Consider the following 23101-nt stretch of genomic DNA (forward strand, 5'->3'; position numbering starts at 1 on the left):
AACCTTGACACTGTAGTCACCTTAGTAACAAACAAGTGTAGCGTTCCCTTATAATTGAAATCCCAATGGGATATTTGATTCGAGTAAAACAAAAATCAGAGGCCCTACTCCATCGCTTTTGTCTTAGTCACACGTACGCAGGCTGAAAGGATCTGAACACGGGTGTATTTGTACAGGATTAAACCTACAAAGTTCAACCACTTAGTTCTAATTTAACACAAAACGGAAACAAATACGAGACCTTTCAAAGATGCCAAGCCAAAAAGAGAAGCGAATTACTGAAGTTTTGCATCTGCACATCAACACAGCTTGGCAAATTCGCACCAAGTGAAGGCCAAAACTCAACCTGAGTGACACCAGGAGCACAGGCACAGCGAGCACACCGTGCCAGGACACCCAGCCCTGCCGGGGGGCGACTCATTTCTCCCTCCTACCGCACAGGGGTCCCTCCTGGGGCAGGTCAGGCTCCTGCTTGCACGCTCAACTCAATAGCTACGTGCCCTTTGAGCTGCGGTGCTGTAAGTGGAAGGGAAAGGACAGAGCTCCCAGCAGGGTGCAGAAGAAGGAAGACCTGAACCCCTCCAAGTCAATCGTTTTTCCTTAACCGTGGCCAGGAGCAGACACCTCAAGGTGGAAGAAACATCTTAACACGGGGTTTTTATCTCCGGGAGAAGGGTTTTCTGCCTGACCGTGCGCTAGCTTCAACCCAAAGGGAGAGAATTGATATTCCTCCTCGCTTGTACAAATAAATAAAATGAAACTGCTCCATTTAAGGTATCCACAGCCCAGCTACGCTTTCTCTTCCCACCACTCCAACACCAAGCAGCTCAGCAGACCAGCACATCACCTCCAGCACACGTTGGGGCAGCCTCGGCCCCTTCCCATGCGTGGCTCCGTGCCTCCAGCCAGGGCCGGCAGCTGCCAGGGCTCTGTCCTCGTCCTCACGCTTCCACCAAGCCCCTGACGAGCGTGATTCAATTAACGTCGCCTGGAAAACGACTCACACGGCAAATGAGAGGTGACAAGGAGCCAAGGCAGTAGCACGAGGCCAGAGCAGCCCGAGGATGCGCGGGGAGGGATGCTGGCCGCAGAGGAGGTCCGGGCACGCCGGGTTCCTCCTGCCAGAGGAAACAAGGACTCGTCTAAATGTGGCGAGTTACAAGTTTCTGTAACAATGTGCAAGTCTCCAACATGTGGCCCGTAACGTAGCTGTTGCCATGGTAAATATTCATGTTTAGTGAAAAGTGTTAAATCTTGTATCATAAGTTAAATCAGCTGCCAAGACACATTTTCACAAGTAGGGGAATTTTTGTCTTTTCAGAATGGAATGTTTTTCAGTTGACATTGATTTTTCCCTAAAATAAGTCCCCCAGAAAGGAAGCCAATCACACGTGAGGCAGTCCAAGATCTGAATTACTCTACTCCTGCTCTGAATCATCAACAAGTGTTGTGTGCTAGTGCGTGTGTGCGTACAAATGCACTGCAGCTTCGTAAACCCCATCCTCTTACACAAATGAGCAGTTACACAATTTATTAGGAATATTAAACTAACGGTGCCAGCAGAAATATCACTGATATTTCACGTTTTAGCTGATGAGATTTCAGTAACTAACTTTGCTAAATAAGAAGCATCTCAAAAGAAGTAATTAAGCTTAACCTTCCCTCGTCTTTTCACAAATAAAAGAGTCAGTCCTGAGCCTGAATATAGTTGTTTATGTAGGTCAAGGACAGGAACAGTCAAAGGGTATTTACTCGCTTTTATGCTTCTTGTTCAGTATTTCAAAAGAGGACAATTGGTTTTAATACAATTCTAGAAAGAGACAAGTTAGAATTAATGCAGAAATGGCTACGAGTCCTTGCTACTTCTATTCTTTTAGAAACTGTTGCAAGGAAATCTTTTATGGGTTCATCATCTGCAAAATCACATGTATGTGTCCTTCCACCCCTGAACTACTCAAAATTGTCTCGTTCTAGCACCTTATGGTTAATTTGTCCATATTTAAAGCAAAATGCATTTCCAGTGGAAGGTTCTTCAGAATAAGGGGGGAAAAATAGCCGTCCAGTAATTAGCCCAATTTCATTCACAGCAGTGTAAATAACTCCTCTGATAGCAGAGCAACAAAGCAGAACTAGTGCTGAAGTCTGAAAAGGAAAGACAAAGCAGTCATCTGCTCTGAGGCTTTGCAGCCGAAATAAAAGCTCTGATAGCCAGGGGCCTCTCTGCCCAAGCCCCCCGTCAGGGAGAACTTCTTCCACCTCCGGGGAGGACTCAGAGCCCGGGCTAGCCTCGCAGCTCCCACTGATGTGGCTCTGCCCTGCTGCAGTCCGTCGCTCCTTGGCCACGCTGGGTTCTCCTCTCCTATGCCCCATCCATGTGGATGTCACCTCGGTTGTGCCTCCTGCAACGAGGACTTTGCCCAGCGTCATCAGATTCCTTTATTCCTTCCCTACCTCCGAGTAGCAACAGCTAGAGCCAGTCACATCCTCGTTTCTAAGTTGGGAAACACTTCTGATTCCTCCTCCTCTCTCTAATTATTGCTCCACAATTGATTTGCCGTGCCCCATGCCAGATTCGCACCTCAGCTCCCCGCATCCAGCCCTTACAACCAGAGCTGTCCTCCCTTCTTCTCCGCAACGAGCCTCGTGGACATTTTCTAGCAAGCGAGCTCCTGCTCGCTATCTCCTACCTCTTTCTCAACGGAAACCAGCTCTACCGAAAGGCTGAAGCATATTTAGCACTCCCAGCTCTCTGCTTGTCTCTTTCTTTTATTTTATACGGTTCGATGTTCTCATTCTGCCTTCTCTCCTCCTTTCTCTACCCCAGCGCTACAAAAAGACATCTTCTGTGACACCTTAAAAAAAGATCACTGAATTAACATGACTTACACTGCACGGTATTTTCAGACCAGCCATTTGCTAATGTCACAAACACAATTAGGAAGTCAGGGAAAGAGCTTACAGGAGCAGATGAAAGCTGCAGAGATAAAACGGAAAGCTTTTACCTGCCAAGCTCTCAGGTTAGGGTTCTAGGTTGCCCTCGGATCTAATAAAGCCATAAAAGAGCCATATTAAGGACACGCAGAGTCACATTGCTGTAAATACCAGGCATGGCTTTTTTCATCTGCACATCAACACAGATCTTTGCTACCACGCTTTGTAGGCTGGTAGCCATAGGTGGTTTAAAATCTTGATATCAAAAAAGGCTCCGAGCATTACTGACAATTAAAAACAGCTTTTACACATGCACAATAACGCTTCTCTTGCTTTAAAAAAAAATATAATATGCATATCCATATTACCATCATAATAAGTGCCACAGACTGACATGATATGATTGAGTATAATGGCTCCTTTGGAGCCATTATGGTCGATCAGTAAATAATACACTTTTGAAATTGTCTAACTACATATTTACACTTGTCAACTCTCATACACTTCAGTGACAGAATTTAAAAGAAACACTGTAAAAAAACTCCAAGAACATTAAACCACGAAAACATTACACTGAAGTAGTATTAAGGGTGGAATTAAACCCACCAAAGCCTGGAAATCCCAGGTGAAGGCCAAACCCCAAAGAACATCGAGGGCAGGCTGCAGGTGAGGGCTCTGCCCGCTGAACCCACAGCGAGAGCCAGCCCACGTGCAGTCGTGCTGCTGTTCAGCTGGACACCGTTCTGTGGTACTTAAAAACCAAAACCCCAAAACTTCAAATCTGGGCCTCTCTTTTGTTGCCTCAGATGAAATTCCCAATTAAATCGAGAAGCATTAGTCTTCCCCTCTGTTGGAAAAGCCCCTGTTGAGACACTGGGAGTTTTGCCTAGCTGAAACACATGGAGAGAAACTTCAGGATTTGACCCCAGAAAAGCATTGTCAAAACAATTTTTAAACAAACATGACAGTGGAACATTTACTATCCCAAAGATTCACTCCATGTGGGAAAAAAAAAAAAAAAAAAAAAAAGACAGGAAAGTTAAGATGTTTTTTTTTCAAGAGCAAAATAATGGGTTTGGCATCGGGTTTTTTAATTCATAATTTTGCCTCTCTCTTTCTCAGCTGTAGCCACTTTTTCTCAAAGCGGTGGTGGCAGCGACTTTATTGGTTCCAGTAGAGCTCTGCTGAAAACAATAAGCATAAAGCCCCCGAACGCCGCCTTTCTTTCTGCGGCGGTCACATCCTGCTGCCCCGCAGTCAATGGGATATTGAATGCTTGCGAGACTTCAAGAGCAGCCCCGGTCCCGCGGCGCCTCCTTCACAACAAAAGGACCCAAAACGCTTCAGACGCTCCGCACTGCGATCCCGAACCGTGCTGTGAGAAGCAGTGATGGATATTTTCCTAGAGCAAAGGTCTTCCTTTCATTTGGATATCCCTGCTCGGACTTATCTGTTACCTCGCTCGTGAGAACACCACCGTAAAGGCTTGGCAGGCTCCTGAAGCTGTTTGAAGACGCAGCCACCACACCCCTGTCAGAAGGGAGTTACCCCTGGCTTTTATTTTCACCTCTCCCCTCCTCCGGCTGATGACAGAGCGGCCTCCCCGTACGCTCAGCAGCTGGGGTTTTACGGCCGCCGTACAGAAATGGGATTTTCTCGACAAACAACTCCGCATTCTGCTTCCTTGTCTATCTGAAAGAGAGGATGATCTCTTAAAGCTCTGCTGGGAAGGAGTATTAATGAAGACAAAGAGTATTTCAGGCTGTCTCCCCAGGAGCATTACCACGATGACAGGATGATGGCTTCGTCCTGCACAAGTGCTTCACGACCCCGTCCTGGGCCGCAGCAGCTCCTCGGGACACCCCTGTGGGCCTGCCCTGAGGGTGGCCTCCTGCACCTTCCTCATGAGGCCGGGACCTACCATCAGCTGGGAGAGCTCTTCTCAGTCTCTCATTTCCTAAGCCCTCCCTGGAGATGTTTGCTTTCGTCTAAATACTATAAACCACGGGACGAGGAAGGCTTAATAAACCCTGTTGCCTTTTCGCGGCGCGCGGCGTCTGTCGGCTCTCACCTTGCCTTGCGGCTCGTGCAAATGTCACAGCCAGAGCGGTTCTTACAGCTCCTCGGGTCGCCCCGCAGTGATATACGCTGAGGTAAACAAACTACTGAAGTCTGGGTATTTTTACTTCAGATGGGATGTAAATCAGCGGATGAAAGCTTGGAATAAACTGGCAGCAAGAGGGCAGCTTATTAAAGTATCCTCCCCCAGCTCAGCGTTCCCGCAGTGTAATGTAGCTGACATAACTTCACACTAAGGAAAAGGAAAAGACTAAGAGAGATAAATATTTCTTCCAAAGTCAAAGACACTCTTCCTTCAAGATGTCTGGCCAACTCTCGTAGAAGGAGAAAAGCGTTTCCCTGCCAAAGGCAGAAATCCACCTGTAAGAACTTGTGAGGAGACCAAACACCTCCCTGGGGGCTCTGGAGGGGCACAAGCTGCACGGGGACACCCCAACAAGGAGACCAGACACCACGCTGGGTGCCCTGGATGGGCACAGCCTTCAGGGGGACACCCCACCACACCAGTGCTTGTGGTGTGGAGGTGCTCAGCTCCTGCAGTACCACATACAGCACATCTCAAACAGCTGGAGCCAGAGCTTCAGCCCAGGGCTCAAATCAGAAAATGGCTGGTCCTGGGCAGAGCTGAAAGCCCCTGGAAAGATAGGTTTTTAAGAGCAGCAGCTCCAGCTCCCACCTAATTGCCTGACCAGTGGGTGCCCCAAACCCACAGCCTCCTCACACCATTATCTCCTGGTAGAAAGATGTTACACGTTCCCACTCTTCCCTCCCTGCCTCTTTATTTAAAGCTGCTGGTGAGGAAATGAGTCTGCCTTGCTCTACCTTTCTCTCCATCACCTTGCTGTCTGTGAGGACTGGTGAGAAAACATTTCAGCTGCTCTTACACTTCCACAGCATCCATTTCCTGAGGCCTTTATGGAAAAAAAAAAAAAAAAAAAAAAAAGGCTGTCTCCCATCTCCTGCTGATTATAGCTTTATCAGATAATAGCAAGAAGCAGGAATGATCCTGTAAAGCTGTTACCAATACCCAAAGGTATCTGAACAACAGTGAGGCAGAGATCGTGCTACTTGCATTTACCCACCGATAGGCAAGGCTGGAACACCTACAAGGTACCAAAGCCTGTCTGTACTTTAATCTGCCATTAGTAGTTTCTGGCTTCTCTGTCTCCGTGTTTGTTTTTTTTATTTTACACTTAAACCTGCTGAAATGTACGGCTGCAGACACAGCAATGCCGAGGAGAAGGAGCCTCCTGGTCCCTGGGAGTGCGTTTTCTCAGTGCTGGCTTGACACACAAAATCTGTTTCCTCAATTATGCCTTCCCTCTTACCTATTTTTGACACGATGGTGTGAAAACATAATAAAAGCTCATGGAAAAAAAAAAAAAAAAAATCAAGGAAGCTGAGAAAGTAGTTCTTCAAATGATATTTAGAAGCCTTGGCTCACCAGTGCTTTAACACCGTGGGGAGAGCCGCTTGCACAGCCCGGCTCTCCCCTGCCCACCAGCTCCCAGAGCACTGCCATTTCTACCTCCAGCCTGTAGGAACTGACCTGCTGGATAAAAACAAATCCCACAACAGAGAACTCCAGCTACAAGAGCCGCTTTGCAGGGGTAACACCCCGGATCCGAGGTGCCGCTGTTGCACACGCGGAGGCTCCCGGCTCCATCGCGCTGCGTGACATCTGCTGCGCCACTCCAGGTTCCAAACAGATCTTTACGCATCCGTAGTAGCAAGTAGGAGATTTAATTTAAGCATAAGCCAGGGCGAAGCCTTGCAGATAAAAGCTCTGCTCAGGACTTGCAGTTCACCACCTTCGCACAGCAAAATCTTTGCCTGTTAAGTGATTTACTGGGATAATGGATATTGTTCGTATGGCAAAACGGATTACTTGAAAAAATTGTCCTGAGTAAATCATCATATTTACAGCAAAGTTACGGCTTGTTCTACCACCACAACAAAAATTCTACGTTCGGTTTCATAAATGCCAAGCAATGAAAAATGCCGCTAATTCTATCGGTGTAAAAGTCTACAACAAAGCCTTCATTTTAGGTGTGAGAATGTATTTGTACTTAAAAGGCGTGAAATTCCCCTTCATCCTGGTGATGAGAAATGCCCCTTGATGCCCCATCTCCTCCAGGACACAGCCCAAGTGGAAATAATTTTCAAAACTAATAAGTATACGGAGTAACATGGTTAACATTATCCAATGAATTTAGATCCACCTACATGGTATAAATATATCTAGATAAACTGTCACCTTCAGCAGAATTCATTAAAATAATGTTGTATCTTCCTTGTTAAATGTAATTTTTTTAATTGAAATTTAATCTTACTGTATTATTTGGTAGATTTTTAATTGACATTTGTAGTAATTAATTGGTAAGCATTACAGCTTTGTCTGAAGAATTTAAAACTAAATTTGACATAGAGATTGGCCAGCCACTGCTGTGAGGTGCCTGCTGGGAGCATTTCATCATCCTCCCAGCCCCTCCTGCTGATCAGAGGTGGGAGATGATGGTCTCTTTCTTACAGTCATGAATTACATTACTAATGTATTCCATTACCACCACGCAAATGTCATGTTAATTTCTGATCATCATCAAGTCAGACAATGGTTTCCACGCTGGCACCCAGCCAATTAGCTATGTGGAAAAATATTCAGCCAATTATATAACTTGAATTAGGTTAAGGACTCAAGAGAAAGCAAAATAAATGCTTTGAAAATACTTCTGAGATAAAATGTAAGTTGACACTGTCTTCATGTGCTATAGCCGATGTTATACAATCTGATAGGCAGCTGCCAACATTCATAACTGTTTATTAAATCTAGCCTCTCTTTATGGTGGCAGCTAAGATCTGTATTTTTACCAATATTAGGTTCATTGTGTTATGAAAAAAAGACCAAAATACTTAGGAGCATTCACACCAGCTTATAAAACATATTATGTAGTATATTAAATTGTTAAAATTGCTTCTTCTCTCCTCCCCCCCAGAGCACAAAGTTCCAGGCAGGAAAAGTTTCAGCAGAACCAAGTCCTGCTGTAGGCAGGGCCGATCCCTGCGGGAGGAGAGGTACCCAGCACGCTGTGGCAGGAGCAGGGCACCCCTGCAGGACAGGGCAGTAGGAAAGCTGCTGCAAACACTCACAGTGAGTGGTGCAGGAGCATGAGCAGCCACGCAGCCCTTGCAGGGCTCCGCCGATGCCGCCAGCAGCACCGCGCTGCACGACGGGGTTTTTAGTACCACCCCATCACCTTGATTTGTTCCCTTCTTAAGTCAATTTATTGTACAAGCATGGTTATCTCCAATTTAAAAACGTACACAGCACCAATTCCTGGGCTTTAGAAATTTATAACGATGAGCAATTTGTTAAAGCCTTTTACCGTATCTTTCTGTCTCATTTTCCTAGGTGCTGCAATGAGGCAATTCACTGTTCTGGCTGCTTACCCTAGATGACCTTTGTCTGCCATAAAATGGTATACAACTAGATGCTCTGCTTTAAATAAAGCTCTCGCCTCTCCGAAAGGCCCTCCGTATTCAGTCAACACAATCAGCAGAAACCACATTTGGTTACTCAATAAGCTGGAAACTTCTAAAACGCACAAGGCTGTGAATGAATTCCTGACATCACCAGGGACACTCGAGTGGGGAACGAGAGAGAATACCGAGAAGTGGCACTTGCTGCAGCCGGAGAAAGGATCACTCCTTTAAGCTGAACTCTCAAGGAAAACGAGAACAAAAACTGAATTAGCTCAACACGTACCCTCTACAGTCAGTACATTGCTAGGCAACTTACCATCTCCTGATAGAATTATGGCAGAGGGCTGCCCATACATCAGGGTTAAGATGAGCATAAGCACCGGTTTTGGCCAACTGCTCCTTTCCAGCGGGACTGCTCAGCGCTTGTTCATTTCCTAGCATTATTTGGCAATATTTTTTAAGCACCTCAAGAGTCTAATGCATTCAGAAGATATTTTAAAGCTATTATGTGACATGAAAATTTTAAGATAACTGGAAGTAAGTGAATTTTATGGGGAATAGCCGAAGTCTTTTTTGTTGGTCTTGTTCGAGCCAGCATTTGGAGAGAGTTAACAATCCTTTTGGTTACTTTTATGTTTTAATACTGAAGGTATCCGGAGGGCACACAACTCTAACACTTTGTCTTTCCTCAGGATGCTGGTCGGCCATGGCTCCATACCTCTGTAACTCAAGCTGTTATGTCAAGGGGATGCTTCCAAACACCCTGGGGTACTTCCCTTTGCTGCTGCTGAGACCCGACAAAGTCCCATTACAGGCAGTGCCACGGGGCTATTGCAATACCCCGTGTTTTTGCACTTAGCCTATGCCAGGCTCAGCAAGGCCTTGACCCTCAACAGTGACATGAAGAGTAAGATTTGGACTGAAGATGTTATTTAGCATTATTAAAGAAGAATAAGCACAGACTGCTTTAAAGAGAGGCATGTGCTTTGTATATAACCCAAGTTTTCTACACATACTTCACAGGGACAAAGAAGTAATTAATTAGCTAACCACCGTGATTAAAATCAATTGATTCACATGCTCCAGAGCAGTGAGAAATTCTTGCATCACTGGAGAAGTCTGGGATTGCTCTCTGCTTGGGGATCTTAGTCGTATCAGCAAGGTTGGTGATTCAGACATAAAGGAAATGGTAAGAATCTTTCTCTTGCATGCACACTTTGAGCTGCCATATGGGTTTATTCAACTGTTTACTACACCAGTCAGTAAAAACTGAACAGCTATTATAATCTTTGCTAAATGACATGGTAATTATGCTACCTCTGGAAAAAAAAAAAAGAAAAAAAGAAAGAAAAAATGGAAACTTTAAAAAATCACAATTCACTGATGTGTGAATTTCTCTGTTTTATAATCTCTGCATTGAAATGCACTTTCTAACACACGGAGGGATATTAGAAATACAACAGAAACACTAATTTATTTTAAAAGAAAAAACAATTTGCGCACCCATTTCCTATGGAATTTAATTACCCAGGTTTCATAGTGTTTAAAGACTTCTTACATAGATCTTCCAATTCTCCTGTAATGTCAAATGGTTCCTCTTTCCCCAACCTCTTTGTCTTTGGATTAACGAAGAAATAATTGCCCCTCCTCTCGCCCCACTTAGTAAATAGGTGTGGAGGTGCAAGAGCAGCAGGGGTAGGAGGAGGGGGCAAGGGAAATGTCCCCGTGCCAGGCTGTGGGGTACGGCCAGGACAGGTACAAGCACCCTGCTGCAGCACAAAGGGGACCGACAGGCACTCCACTGGCTAACGACATGGGCAAATGGTGACTGCAATTAACAGAGGACGTGCCACCTCTCAGGCCTGACAAAGCCCCAACGTGCAGCAGCCTGGCTTGGCTACCGGAGGGTTTCTCCCTTTGTTCCCCCGCAAGGAAGGCGGCCAGGCCTCGTGGGCAGGCGCACGTGAAGGGCCGGCTCTCCTGTGTACCAGTGACACCATTTTGTCACTGGGATGTAAGTGCAGCAAACGGCGGAGCTAATTATTTGTTGGCAATGGCTCCTCTGAGAGCAAAGCCTCTGACACATGATGGAGAGGAGGCCTCTCCATATTCATATTTAATCATTACATGAATTGCACACACAAGCATGTTTAAACCCCGTCTGTCTGCCAGGCTTCAGTCCCGGGCAGCGGCTTTGCATCACTGAACTCCACTTTCACCACAGAAGCCCTCGCATCTTCACCAAGGACTTGGGGGGGGACGTTGGGAAGAAAGAAAGGAAGAGAGTATTTTTTTTTTGCTGTATTGATAATACTTAACATCATGGATATTTCAATACAATCAAGATCTTGTTTTTTTCATTTGGGGGGGGGTGGTATCAGTTAGGGATAGTGGTGGTTTGCTTTTAAGCACAGACAATACAAAGAAGAAACCAAAAAATCCCCTTCATTAAAAAAGGGTAAGGGAAAGAGAGACGATAAGAAAGAATAAGTGAGAGTTATTGCAAACTTGCATTTGGTGACTCACCAGTTTTACTTGCAGGCATCACACATATCCACTCATGACTCAGGGCAAATATGGGAAAGGATCGAAACCCTTATCATGGCAAATGTGTCGGGAAGCTGGAATCACTCAGAAAAAATGTTCTCAGGAGACTGAAAGACAAAAACATGTTTTAAAACTTCACTTAGTTAGAATCATATCAAAGCCTACCATTTTCCTTTGAAAATAAAAGGCAGTTACAGGCGCTGGAGGTGTGGGGAGCGTTACAGGAATATTTCTACATATCAAACATTACTCTATCACACAGTGGAATTTATTTTGCTTTAAATTAAATCGAAACGTACAGTATTAAGAAAGGTTTTTAAAGATGCTGTTATTTCAGACTTTGCTCCTTCCGACAGGCAAGTTTATGTTCATCCTAAATACCAAAATGTGTCACCATCCAAATTCATATTCTGCTCAAAGACACCGCACTGTTTCAAGAAATTCGGCTGCTTTAACCTACTTTGCATTATCAAAATATAACACTTTGAATTTCTGAAATATTTACTCTCTGCCTGCACTCACCGCATCCCGATAAAACCTTAACAAAATGTAGGATCTCTTGTTAGCAAGAATCTTTCCTCGGAGATAAGGAAAAACACACATAAGAACCATTTGATGTTCAGGGTGAAAAGGCAAAATTTGCAAACATCAGTTAAGAAGCACCAATTAGTATGTTTTTTTCCCCAGCTATTAGTAACACAGATTGAGTTTAAGCTTAGCTTAGAGGAAGCTGTCGCTGCACAAATTAAACATCCGCTTTACTAATAAGGGTGCTGTAAAAGAGATGTATATGTTCTCCATCGACAAAACATCCACGCTGCGTACAAGCTGATACCCGCACACGGTGCCCACCAGCTCCGATGGGATTTAAGCAGCAGCTCAAATGGGAGGGCGCTCGCTGCCTCCACGCACACCTGGGAGGGCCTCTGTGCAACAGCAACGACCTCCGAGGAGAAAACAAACTTTGTGACAGAGGAAAGCATCCTGAGGGACTGGTGTAGGAAACAAAAATGAAGGCTAAGATGCCACACGGTGCCTCCAGCCCCCGATTGCCCGGTCCTCTCCCTGCGTAGCATCCCCAGTGTGGTGGCTGCTCCCAGCCCTGCCACAGCCACCAGAGCTTTGGTGGTGGCGAGGACCCGGCCCCAGGGAGTTAATTGTTCTGGCAGCCCACTGCAGCCGTCCTGAGGAACATCTGGAAGTTTCTGTCTTAGCAACGACTGCACGGAATTTCATAAGACAAAAAATAAAAAATAAAAAAGGTTCTTCTCTGGCCTCCGGGCTTTCTCCCCTCCTTAGCTGAATGCATTATGGCTCAAAGAAGATCACAACAGTCCAGAAACCTAAATATAGGGATTATGCGACCCTGCTATAAAGCTGTGCTACACAATAAAAATAGATCCAAAAGGGGTGTTCGGACACCACTTAAGCTAAACGTGATGTCTCTCTCAGAGGCTCCCAAATACCTGCACACCGACAGCGACCCGCAGCTGGCGGCGGCTCCATTTTATTCATGAGGAGCAAGGGAGCAGTGTGAGGAGCACAGAGCCGAGGCTGGGTTTATCGCTGTGCTCGATGACAGATATGCAGATGGGTATGTAGCCGAGCAGAGAGCCGCCTCTACACGTGTCGGGGCAAGCTTTCCCCGGCTGACCTGCGGCACCTCAGCGTGCGACTCTTAGCAGGCCTGAGCCACGATAGGGCTGGAGGGGAGGGAAGGATTATTAGCCCCGTTTTAAAGATGAGGAATCCGGGCTCATTTTGGCTAATGCTTGCTCAAAAGATTTTGTGTTTTGAGATTTGTGAGGCGAAGGGACTTGACTAAATAATACATTTGGCCTGCAGCAGATGAGGGCCGTGGTGAGCAGTGCCGGGAGGAGGTGTGGACATCGCACCCCAGCCGGGCCTGCGCCTTGATGGCGTGCCTGGAAAAAGGGATTTTTCTTACACCACCGAGAACTGACCTCACCAAAACACTCCACAAAACGTTTCCTCCCCGCCAGCTCCTGACGGAGCCGGGCATGGTGGCTGCTTGCCAGGAGGAGGCCGGTGTGGCCCTAGGGCACCTCACAGGCCGCAGCGTGGGGACACCCCATGTTGTGGGGAGGGGAAGGGTGGAGGAGGGAGAGGAACAGGGAATAGATCGGTTCTGATAAACTGAAGCCTTTAATGATCTACCCACGCACTCGAGTTCGATCTGGCATTGACAAATTGAAGCTTCTAATGATGCGCCCACACATCTGAATCGGACACTCCTTTCCGACGAGTTTCACAAAAATAGCCTGCTGGGTTAAAAACAGCAAACTCCGATAAAGCTGCGGTGTGAGCAGAACCGAGCCACTCTGCCAAACTTCTCCCCAGCAGGTTCTCCGATGTGACCTCCAGTACAGATTTTCTCCTGCACCGCCTCACTCCCAGACCGATCCTCACCAGCCGAACAAGGGGTGATGAGATGCAGCAGCTTCTGTGGAGCTGGAGCACAGAGTCAATCAAATCTTGGAACATGAATCTGGGCTTCATTAATTCCAGCAATCACATCGTTTCTATTATCACTGGATTAATCAGAATAGGAAACCTATTAATCTGCCCCCAACAAAAATTAATCTTCTCAATATTGAACAGATTCGAAAGACAAGTTTTAATATTTCACTACTTCCATCTCAGGGGCAGCGGTGGCAGACGATCTGGAGCACCACTACGGGCTTCATCCCACCCGCCTGAGGTCAGCCCCGCTGCCCTTCCTGGTGCTCCCAGCCCCCTTCCCTCTCCTCCCCATGGTATGGCTGTTTTGCACTGGTCCCAGCATGTTTCACAGCATGGTAAGGGGTGAAAGAGACCTCGGGAGGAGGCGAAGCAACCAAGATCACTGTTTCCTACATCAAACTGCAAACCAGGCTGTAGCATTTCTTGCATTTCAGGAGTTGTCACGAGCTTACACTGTGGCACAAGGAACTGTGCCCGTCCTGACCTGATGCTCAGGGTTGCAGGGGCAGAAAACCCAACCCTGCATGCTTTCTGCAGCAGGCAGGACAAAACCGATGTTAACTCAAACACAACCACACGGCAAGGACACCAACACCAGGGGAAAAAAGACATCCATAGGCACTTTCACCCTGGGCTATATTTTGCATGATACGTTTCAAAGCCCGATCAAAGGCAAAACTTCAATCGTCTCACATGCCACTCGCATTAGGATGTTTATTGACTGCAATGAGTACAAAATAGTGCTTTAACTACTCGTTTCTTAAAGCCATGTTGCACGAAACAGGTTCTACTTGTACATCAGTGCCTACGAGACCGCTCCAAAACAGACAACTGTAGGAAAAGTTGTGCCCATGTATACATATATACAAAACTGTTTTTAAGTGACTGTTTTAAATTAGGATAAATCTGTGTTCCACCAATTAAGCTCTGAATACATGGCTGATACCGTTCGCTATCTCAAACAAGCGGCACAATAAATGCAAAAATTCAAATATTTTAGAGAAAATACTTGGAGAGTTGAGACATTAATTTTGCCATATACAATCTGTTTCACAGAGATTTTAAAAAAGCATTATTGCCGCCCTGGGTACATTGGAATAGAGATGAAACCAGCATCCTCTCCTATTTACATATTAAAAACTACGTGCCTGCTTGGTGCAGACTACCCAGCTTGCCGATGCACGACTCTATTAAAAACCAAACAGCCTGCCCGGAGGATGCGAAGCTGCAGGCTGGATGCAGCCCTGCGAGAAGTACTGCACTGCGATGGGTGGCAAGCGGAGGCAAAACGCTTGTTTGTCCTCTCCTGGAGCAATCCCCAAATCTGGGAGCATCCAGGGGAGCGGGGCCGGAGCAGCTGTGGCTCCCCAGGGCCCCACCTGCTGCTGGGGCTGTTTACCAAACACGCCGCCTGCAGCAGCCTGGGAAGCCCTGGGATCTCTGCAGCTCCTCTGCCAGATGGGTTACCAGGACGTTCAATGGGAGCAGAAAGAGAGAAAATTTTAAAACAAACAAGCAAACAGCACAAAAGAGCATCGTCCTCATTCTTGCTTCAATCTCGTATACCTGTATTTAATTGTAGCTTCAGAAGCTCAGCAGTTTCCAAAAATTTTCCAACCCAGATATGTCTCCAAAATAAACAACCTTTTTTTAAAACAAACAAACAAACACATTAATTGCCACCAGAAGCACATGCCCAAAACACCCTTAAAAAGCCTAGGAAGGCTGCTGGCTGGGGGCACTTTGCTGCAACGGGAGGTAACATTTGTTCTCCCCTTTCAGCTGGGATCCACCTCAACTTTTTGATGTTGGTTGGAGCTTTTATTTGCAAATAGAGCAGAGCTGCTTGGGATGGAGGACTCCTCCGGAGCGTGCCATGTGGCCTGCACAGATGTTCCTTTTATTCCTGTGTCCCACAAGGCTCTGTGGCTCGCTGGTGTTAAACAGATTACGCAAGTAGAACACTTGATTTTGCATGTCCCCTTTTTTCCAACAGTTGTCTGATTTACTCGACTCATTTTGCTCCCCCTCCCCTGGAAAAACACCGCAGACAACACATAAAAATGAGGCAGGAGCAGGAAAGTTTCTCCTCCAGGATGAGAATTTGCAGAAACGCTCAGCGTCGGCAAATAAAGCAGGAACGCAAAAGAACAAAGCTCTTATTTTGACAGGAAAATAACCAGCTCGTTTGGTGCCAGGTTCTGCAGAAAAACCTTCATCATATCCCAGTAACACCAGTCGCTACAAGTATCATAATCTCTCACCCCTATTTAGATGGCCAAATGAGAATTGAACTTTTTCCAAAAAACACCTAACACCAATTATTGGTGCTAAGCATCTGAAAATCCTTCAAAATCTGGCCTTCAACTCGGTCACAAAGAAGGGGCTTAATTTCCCGGCTGTCAGGCATCCCAATCAACAATTGAAGTCAATGGGATCTACACAGTACCTTATTAAAAAAAAAAAAAAAAAAAAAAAAAAAAAAAAAAAGCCTGAGAGGCCCACTAAGCTGCAGCAGCTCCAGCAAGACAACCTCGCTGCGCTGACAGCAGCTACACCCGGCTTTGTGCATCAGCCACTTTGCTCTCCTCCTTAATTTGATTAATCAGCTTGGTATTATCCCCAATTAGAAAAGTGTCTAAGGGGAAAAATAATCAAAAAAAAAATAATAATAATAATGGTTAAGGCTAAGCCAAAGAAGAAAACAGCAGCTACTGAATGTGCAGCTACTTAGGACTTGCGGCATTTAGGAAGGACACAAAATTAAAGCTAAAAAACCGCGGGCAAGCGCAAAGCCATCAGTGTTTCATGCAGACTGCAGATTCGGATTTTTTTTTTTTTTTTTTAATAAACTGAAACCGAATTCCAGATGTTGAAAGTTGGGAAGTAAAAAGCGCTTTAGCTGTAAAAACACAAAGGTGAGACAAAAAATTCTGCTGAAACATGATTTGTACGGCCCGAAGCGAAGCACAGCCCCCCTCTCCCCGTTAGCAGCTGGGTGTTTGTCCCCTGCGTGTGCCAGCTCAGGTGGCAGCACAGGGGCTGCGCATCTTAACGAGGGACAGGCTGCAGCAAGAACTGCTGGGGACTCCTTCTTTCAGCCCACGGAGAGGAATGACCACGGGCAGCTGGGAACAACACTCACCTGGACCTGTGCTGCCATCCACATCCTACCTCTGCAGACCGCATCCATCAGCTCTGCGTGTGCAGTGACACCAGGGCAGGGATGTGATGGTCACAGCCCAGTTCACCCCCAAGGAAGCACAAACACACCCACTCCTTTCACACCTCCCCTGCCAAGCAATATACACGCTCTTTTGTCCAGGAGCAAGGTTTGGCACATACCAGCAAGCATCCTACTCTTCCTCCTCCTCGCTCGAGGTGCCGCAGGGCTACGCACACACCCGCAGCACCCAGGTGCCTCCCAGCCTCACTTCAGACCAGCAAGGGGGCTGACACCTCGCTCATTTAAATCCCTAACAGCTGCAGTTAGTTGCAATATCACCTGACTTCCCTCTCCTTTCCTTGCTAGCCACTTGCCCAGCTGAGTGGCCCAAAACAAAGGTGGAGTTGGGTTCATCCCTGCCGCAGCACAGCAACCCGCGAGCATCCAGGATGTAGCGCAGCATCCAAACAACCCCAGTTTGGACTGGCACAACTGGGTCTTGTTTCAATGGATGGATTCAATCACCACCAACACCACTCGGGGCTTCTGAAAGCAAAATTCTGGGCAGTATTTTGAGCTCACTGTTTTCCCCCGTGTTTATTTACATCGCACGCAGCAGGCAGCATCTGCATCACTCCACAGGTGAGTGTACAAAATCGCACAGTATCTGCCGCGTCCAACCAACTGCATCACAGAAGACACCGAATTTCAGCCCAAAACTCAAGGACAGCGGCACACCTTTAGGTTTCGATAAGAGGAAGAATATTCACCAGCATACTTCACCAGTGGTGCAGTCAAAACTTGCACACTTAGTCACAGAAATATGACTGGACTTGTCTGCTACCACAAAACAAAGTACCGTCTAGTGGTTAAAATCAGAGGACATGATTCAGGAATGCAACCCTTTTCAAAGGAGAACTAAAACACATGATTAAGTGCTGTTGAAGTCAATAGGCTGATTCAGAGACCAACTTTTGGAGCAGTGGATAATACTCTCCACACTGCCATATGGCTCTCAGTCAAACTTCCTAGAAGCATTTGCTAATACTGGGTTCCACCACAGCTTTTGGGAGGCCTGCTTTTCTTTCCCTTTTTTTTTTTTTTTTTTTTTTTTCCTCCCTGTCTTTTTTTAAACATGCTTCTGGGATGATTTTCACCCACTCTGAAGATCCTCCAGGCTGCCACTGGCTGAGAGAATGCCCAACTGCGATCTCTCCATAGCAGCGCAGCCTCATGCAATAATTAATAATCTCAAATAAAAGGTTATCTAAGCGTGCAGACTGAGCAGGATCCAAACGCATTTTTTGCAGCGTTGCTTGGGAGGCGTTCAGGGCAGGGCACACAGAAACGAACTCCGTGCGCATCGCGGCCAGCCGGTGATGCAAACAACCCCAGTGACTCCTCAGACCTCCCAGGCACGCTGCCTTCACCACGGAGAGATTTCGCTCATCCTATTGCCTCGGTAAGACATTTGTGGTGGGTTTTCTGTTCCTTCTCCTTCCGATCCTCGTTGTGTGCAGATAGGAGCCGGTCTTCATGGCCCAGCAGCAGGGCCACCAGCACTGTGCCACTGCGGGCGAGCGGCTTCCCTGCACTTGCCTCCATCCCCTCCTGTTCCCAGGCAGCTCTGTGTCCTGCCAACGTTTACAAGCAGCAAACCCAAAGCTTTCAGCAAGACGAATGTCTCCCCATCAGCATGCACGCTGACGTGTAGCAGCCCGGTCACAATTCTCGTTTGTGTTTATGCAGTGGGGAAGGGAAGGGGGGGAGCGCTGGCAGAGCCACCAGCGGGCAGACTGTGCAACTTCCGAACCTTTGCAGAGGTCCAGGAGTTATTCTTTATGTTCAGTCACGGAAAAGCAAAACTAAAACAAAAACCCAATGGATTCTCGCTTGCTTTTTGAAAACTTAGCAGTACAGATAAAGCGTAACATGATTTTTAAGCGGTTTGAAAACACCCCGTTACTTCTTACAATGAAATCGATGTAATCCCAGCCCAAATCAGCCCTTCCAGCCATTTTGTCTGTTAGGAAACGGGGGAAAGAGGAGGCGATACTTTTTTCTGGCTCCTGAAGTGCTTCTCCTTATTCAATATCTAAATTAAATCAAATGGAGTATACTAAATAAGCCCATAAGACACAGTGCACGATGCAAGAGACTTAAAATCCTTATCTCCTGAGCACTCCAGCTTAAAGGCTGATGTTTTATGTTCCCCTGCAGCGCACGGGGATCCTGCTGGCTTGGCCAGACTGCGAAAATAAGCCTCAAATGACCAAATACAACTGCAACTTGAAAAGTAGGAACCAAACCAGACACAACAAACCACAGAGCAGCCGGCCGACCTGCCCTAACTCCTGGGCGAGGAGGGCGGCGTCTCCCCACCGCCACGCTCCGCGCACGGCCGCGGGGGCTTCGCGGGGCGGCCGATAAGGAGCTGCCGGTGGCGAGCCCACGAGCGGTGCCATTAATCACAGAGCTGTCCCCCCGGCACGCCAGCGGCTCTGCCGGCACCGCAGCAAAGCCAGCGAGCAGGCGGGAGCACGCTGATGGAGAGGCAGACCCGCGGGGCTGGGGGAGTTTACTGAATTGCAGAGGGGTGGATTCCTGGAGCTCTTGAAACGCCGAGGAGGGCGAAGCCAAAATCCACAGCCCTGTCTGGATGCTTCACCTGCAGGTTCTGGCCGCGGGATGAGGAGCCCACCCGTACACACTGCACAAGGCTATCCTACGGAGGAGCAAGAAGCGCAATTTGGGTTATATTCTGCTCATGTCGGGCACGGGCAGCCCCACAAATACCTTGTGGGACAGTCACTCGTTCAACCCCAGCATCAGCTCCAACCACACGTAACCCTCATCAAGAAATCTGTCCCCACACTCACACACACTTCTCCAGGACCCAGGTAAATGCCAGGCAAAGTGCAGGGGACAGCACTGCTCTGATGTGCCCCAGAGCCCAGAAACATCAGTAACTGCAGGCCCTACGGCAACAAAATCTGAGCTCAGGACCAAATCCAGCATCTCTCTTCCAATTTCGGATATATTTTGCTCCTGAATTGTAATTGAAGAATAATGACTTGTGGAATATCATTTTATGTGTCCTATTAAAGGGACATTTGCTGCAACGAAGAGTTAAGCAGCTCAAATATTAAAACGGGAGCAAAACTATTGTCAATAACAGTGACATAAATTAATGTTGGTAGTTAATTAAGAACGGCAATATTCTGAGACTTTTATTGGAAGACTAAGGCTTTTCACAAAATTCCTGTTACCAAATAATATAATTCACTGAAGTGCTCAGCTCTACCAGCTCCATCAAGTTAGCTTTACTGTTCCACTCCTCTGCCCTACATTTAGAGTACCTGGCCGTAGAAACAAACCACACAATGTACCTTATTTCCTCCAAAGAAAACCTCTCTAACTATCACATCTACTCTGTATATTTGGAGGTCAGATTTCACAGCTCTTCCTACATATATGTATTTTTTTTTGCTCATTACTTTTCAACTTGTAAGTGCCAGAAAAGAGTTTCAAAAATAAATTATCTGTCTCTGGACGCGGCAATGCAAAAATCGTATTTCCACTGGACCAGGCTTCACAGCCTCAGAAGAAAAAAGGGGAAGAGAGAGAAAGAAAGAGAGAAGGAGAGCAAGTCAGCCGCTTGGTGATGCAGAGCACCGACGGGGCTGGAGCTGTGATGGCAGCACCAGGACATCCTCAAACCAGCGCCGTGCTTTCAAACAGCGCAACCCAAAGCGCTGCCAATCCGCAGGTCATCACAAGCCTGCAGACATAATGCTGGGATTTGCGAAGAAAAAAACTGGGGGAATTTTAAATTATACTAGTGTTTTGTTTTGTTGTTTGTGTGTTGTTTTTTTCTTCAACCCCCCCAGTTAATAGGAACGGGGCTCACTGCTCTGCAGGAGCACTCGGAAAAGCCAAGTTACTATTGCTGCGGGTGAGGGGGAAGCCTGGCCTCGGCCAGCATCCTCTGACACGAAGGCATTTCCTGCCATCAGCAGAGGAGGAGTCGATCCACGTAGTGAGAAGCTCCTCACGGAGATACCAACGTTAAAGGAACGTTAAAACACGAGCAACTCCCTCACAGTAATAAAGGGTGAGGAGGACAGAGAGAAGGGGGAAAAAATAAATAATAATTAAATAAAAGACACCATCCCACAGTAGTAACTACAAACAAATAATTTCAAGGCCCAAATCAGTATTTATTTCTTTTCTTAATTAAAACAGTTCCACAAAGCAGTATTACTCCAAGCCCACCCAAAGCAGCGAGAAGGCATTTTTACCATTTAATCAAACACAAAGCTGATATGCTCACATAAAGGATCAAGACAAAATAAGATATGTGGGCCGGCAATCTGAATGCCAAGTTTTACCCATGTGAATTCAGTTAGAAACGCTTGGAAAATGTGATTCCTTAACTTAGAAATAGCAGCTGTAGCATTCAAAGGTACTCCAGTAATTACTGGAATGCTTGCTGAAAAACTAGACAGAAGCTAACATCTTACTTACATTAAATACACATTCACCACAAATTAAAAGAGCCACAGGAAAAAAAAAAAAAAAAAAAAGAAAAAAAAAGGAAAAAAAAAAAAAAAAAAAAAAAAAAACAGGCAAGCCGATTTTAAAAAAAAAAAAAAAAAGACAAGAAGGGGCCAGATGCTCATTCCTGGTGCTCAGTGCAAGCCGAAACGACCCGCGTGCTGTAGGTGCTCCACGCCGCCAGCCTCCCCCGAGCCAGCGATGCTCGGTGCTTCTCGGCAGCCGAAGGGAGTCAGATTTTCACCTCTACATCTGTAAGTGGTAATTTCATCCCAGATACTGGCAATAACACGCTGCCTTAAAATCACAGAAACGCTGCCTAGTCATCCGAGACAACAGTAAAACAAGCAACAACGCCAAGAGTAGTTGTCTACTACTGCCTGGGGGACTCATGGGTTTAGCAACCGGGCTGGCATAAGGATTATATTATCGAGGAGCGCCCTATACTGCTTTATTAAGTGCCAGTGAAATGTCTACAGCATGCGGTGCCGGAGAAATACTTTGGGAAACACCAACCACAATGAAGAAAACTAAGAATGGAGCTACTTGACCGCTCCAGACTTACTATCAGCTGCTGTTCCCTGACAATAAAACTATTGGGGAAATAATGATGCGGTGACACTAGCCAACAGATGGGTAGGAGAACCTCATTGTGCTGCACATACAACCCCGGGATACGCTGCTAGGAGAAGGAAGTCCACACCCAGGCTCTGGAAGGAGGCACACGAAGAGAAGTTATCTGCAAAATGTGCATCACACTCTCCTGGCTCTCTTCACACCTCCCCCTTCGCATCCCCACTCCCATGCACCTTCGCGTCTATTCCCACACTTCTCTCGCTACCCACATCCTGAACATATTTATGTTGTAAATATCCATTTGGAAGCATTTTGTATGCTTGTGGCACAGAGAAGGATGCTGCTTTGAGTTTCATAAGGCAGCCGTCTCACCATGACCCCTCTCTCCCTTTCCCAATTGCAGAGGAGGGGAAAAAATTACTTGGCCCTCAACCTTATCTTTTATCCACTCAGGAACCAGATTATTGCCTAATAAAACTTCACTGCAAAGCTATTAAAAATTAAAGGGATATTTCCCTTCCCACATAATGATTTGTCAAAAGCCAGACCTAAATCAGGATTGATGAGGTTTGTGGTACCTTTTTTTTTTTTTTTTTAATTGGGCAGAAATTTTGGATTTTTTTTTGCAACACTTCTCACTTCTGACAGACACAAAATTTCTCCTTCAGCCCCCTAGACCTTACTTCTTCATCGAGATGAAATAATAGGTGAAAGGCAGCTGAGCCAGCAGAAACATTCCCACTGTCCTTCAAGGAAACACGCACAAGAGTCCAAGTAGTTGGTATGATTCAGAACTAGTGGTAGAAAAAGGACAAACCAGATTACAGCAACACAGGGGACTCTATCCAAAACCTGCATCCAAAGAGACTCCTGCTAACATATGGTGGAAATGTGACTTTCTGCAAATATCCTCTGCAGAAGCCAATTCCTCTCCTCCACCCAAGCCACGTCCAATAGCTCTAGTAGAACGAGCTGTTACTTACACGTATTAGTCAGGATAGGCATCAGCCATGATACAAATTTTAATCCATCTAGCTAATGAGGAATCTGCCATCTAGTTAACGTGGTCAGACCCTCCAGAGAAATTAAAATCCACCTATTCAGACTGCTCACTAACTGATGTGCTGCCCGTCCCGGAGGAGGGTGGCTGCTTTTCGGAGGCCCCGTGTCCTGCTCTCCCTCCGCGGGAAGGCACCGCGCTGCTGCACCGATACAAAGAGAGGCACCCAAAGCAGAATCATGCTGGAAAACAGAACTTGGAAAGAATGCGTTAGCAACTTC

At 46.5% G+C, this 23101-nt stretch overlaps 1 protein-coding gene across 1 annotated transcript in view; it reads right to left on the bottom strand.

Moving 5' to 3' along the window:
- The window catches only part of FOXP1 (forkhead box P1), a 360388-nt gene that overhangs the window by 307114 nt on the left and 30173 nt on the right, over positions 1–23101 (bottom strand). The window contains exon 2 of the mRNA XM_032194299.1: positions 11017–11144. The gene's annotated coding sequence lies outside the window, so the exon portion shown is untranslated. The remainder of the gene's footprint in view (positions 1–11016; positions 11145–23101) is intronic.

Source organism: Aythya fuligula, chromosome 10, assembly GCF_009819795.1.
Source record: "Aythya fuligula isolate bAytFul2 chromosome 10, bAytFul2.pri, whole genome shotgun sequence".
Taxonomy (NCBI): Eukaryota; Metazoa; Chordata; class Aves; order Anseriformes; family Anatidae; genus Aythya; species Aythya fuligula.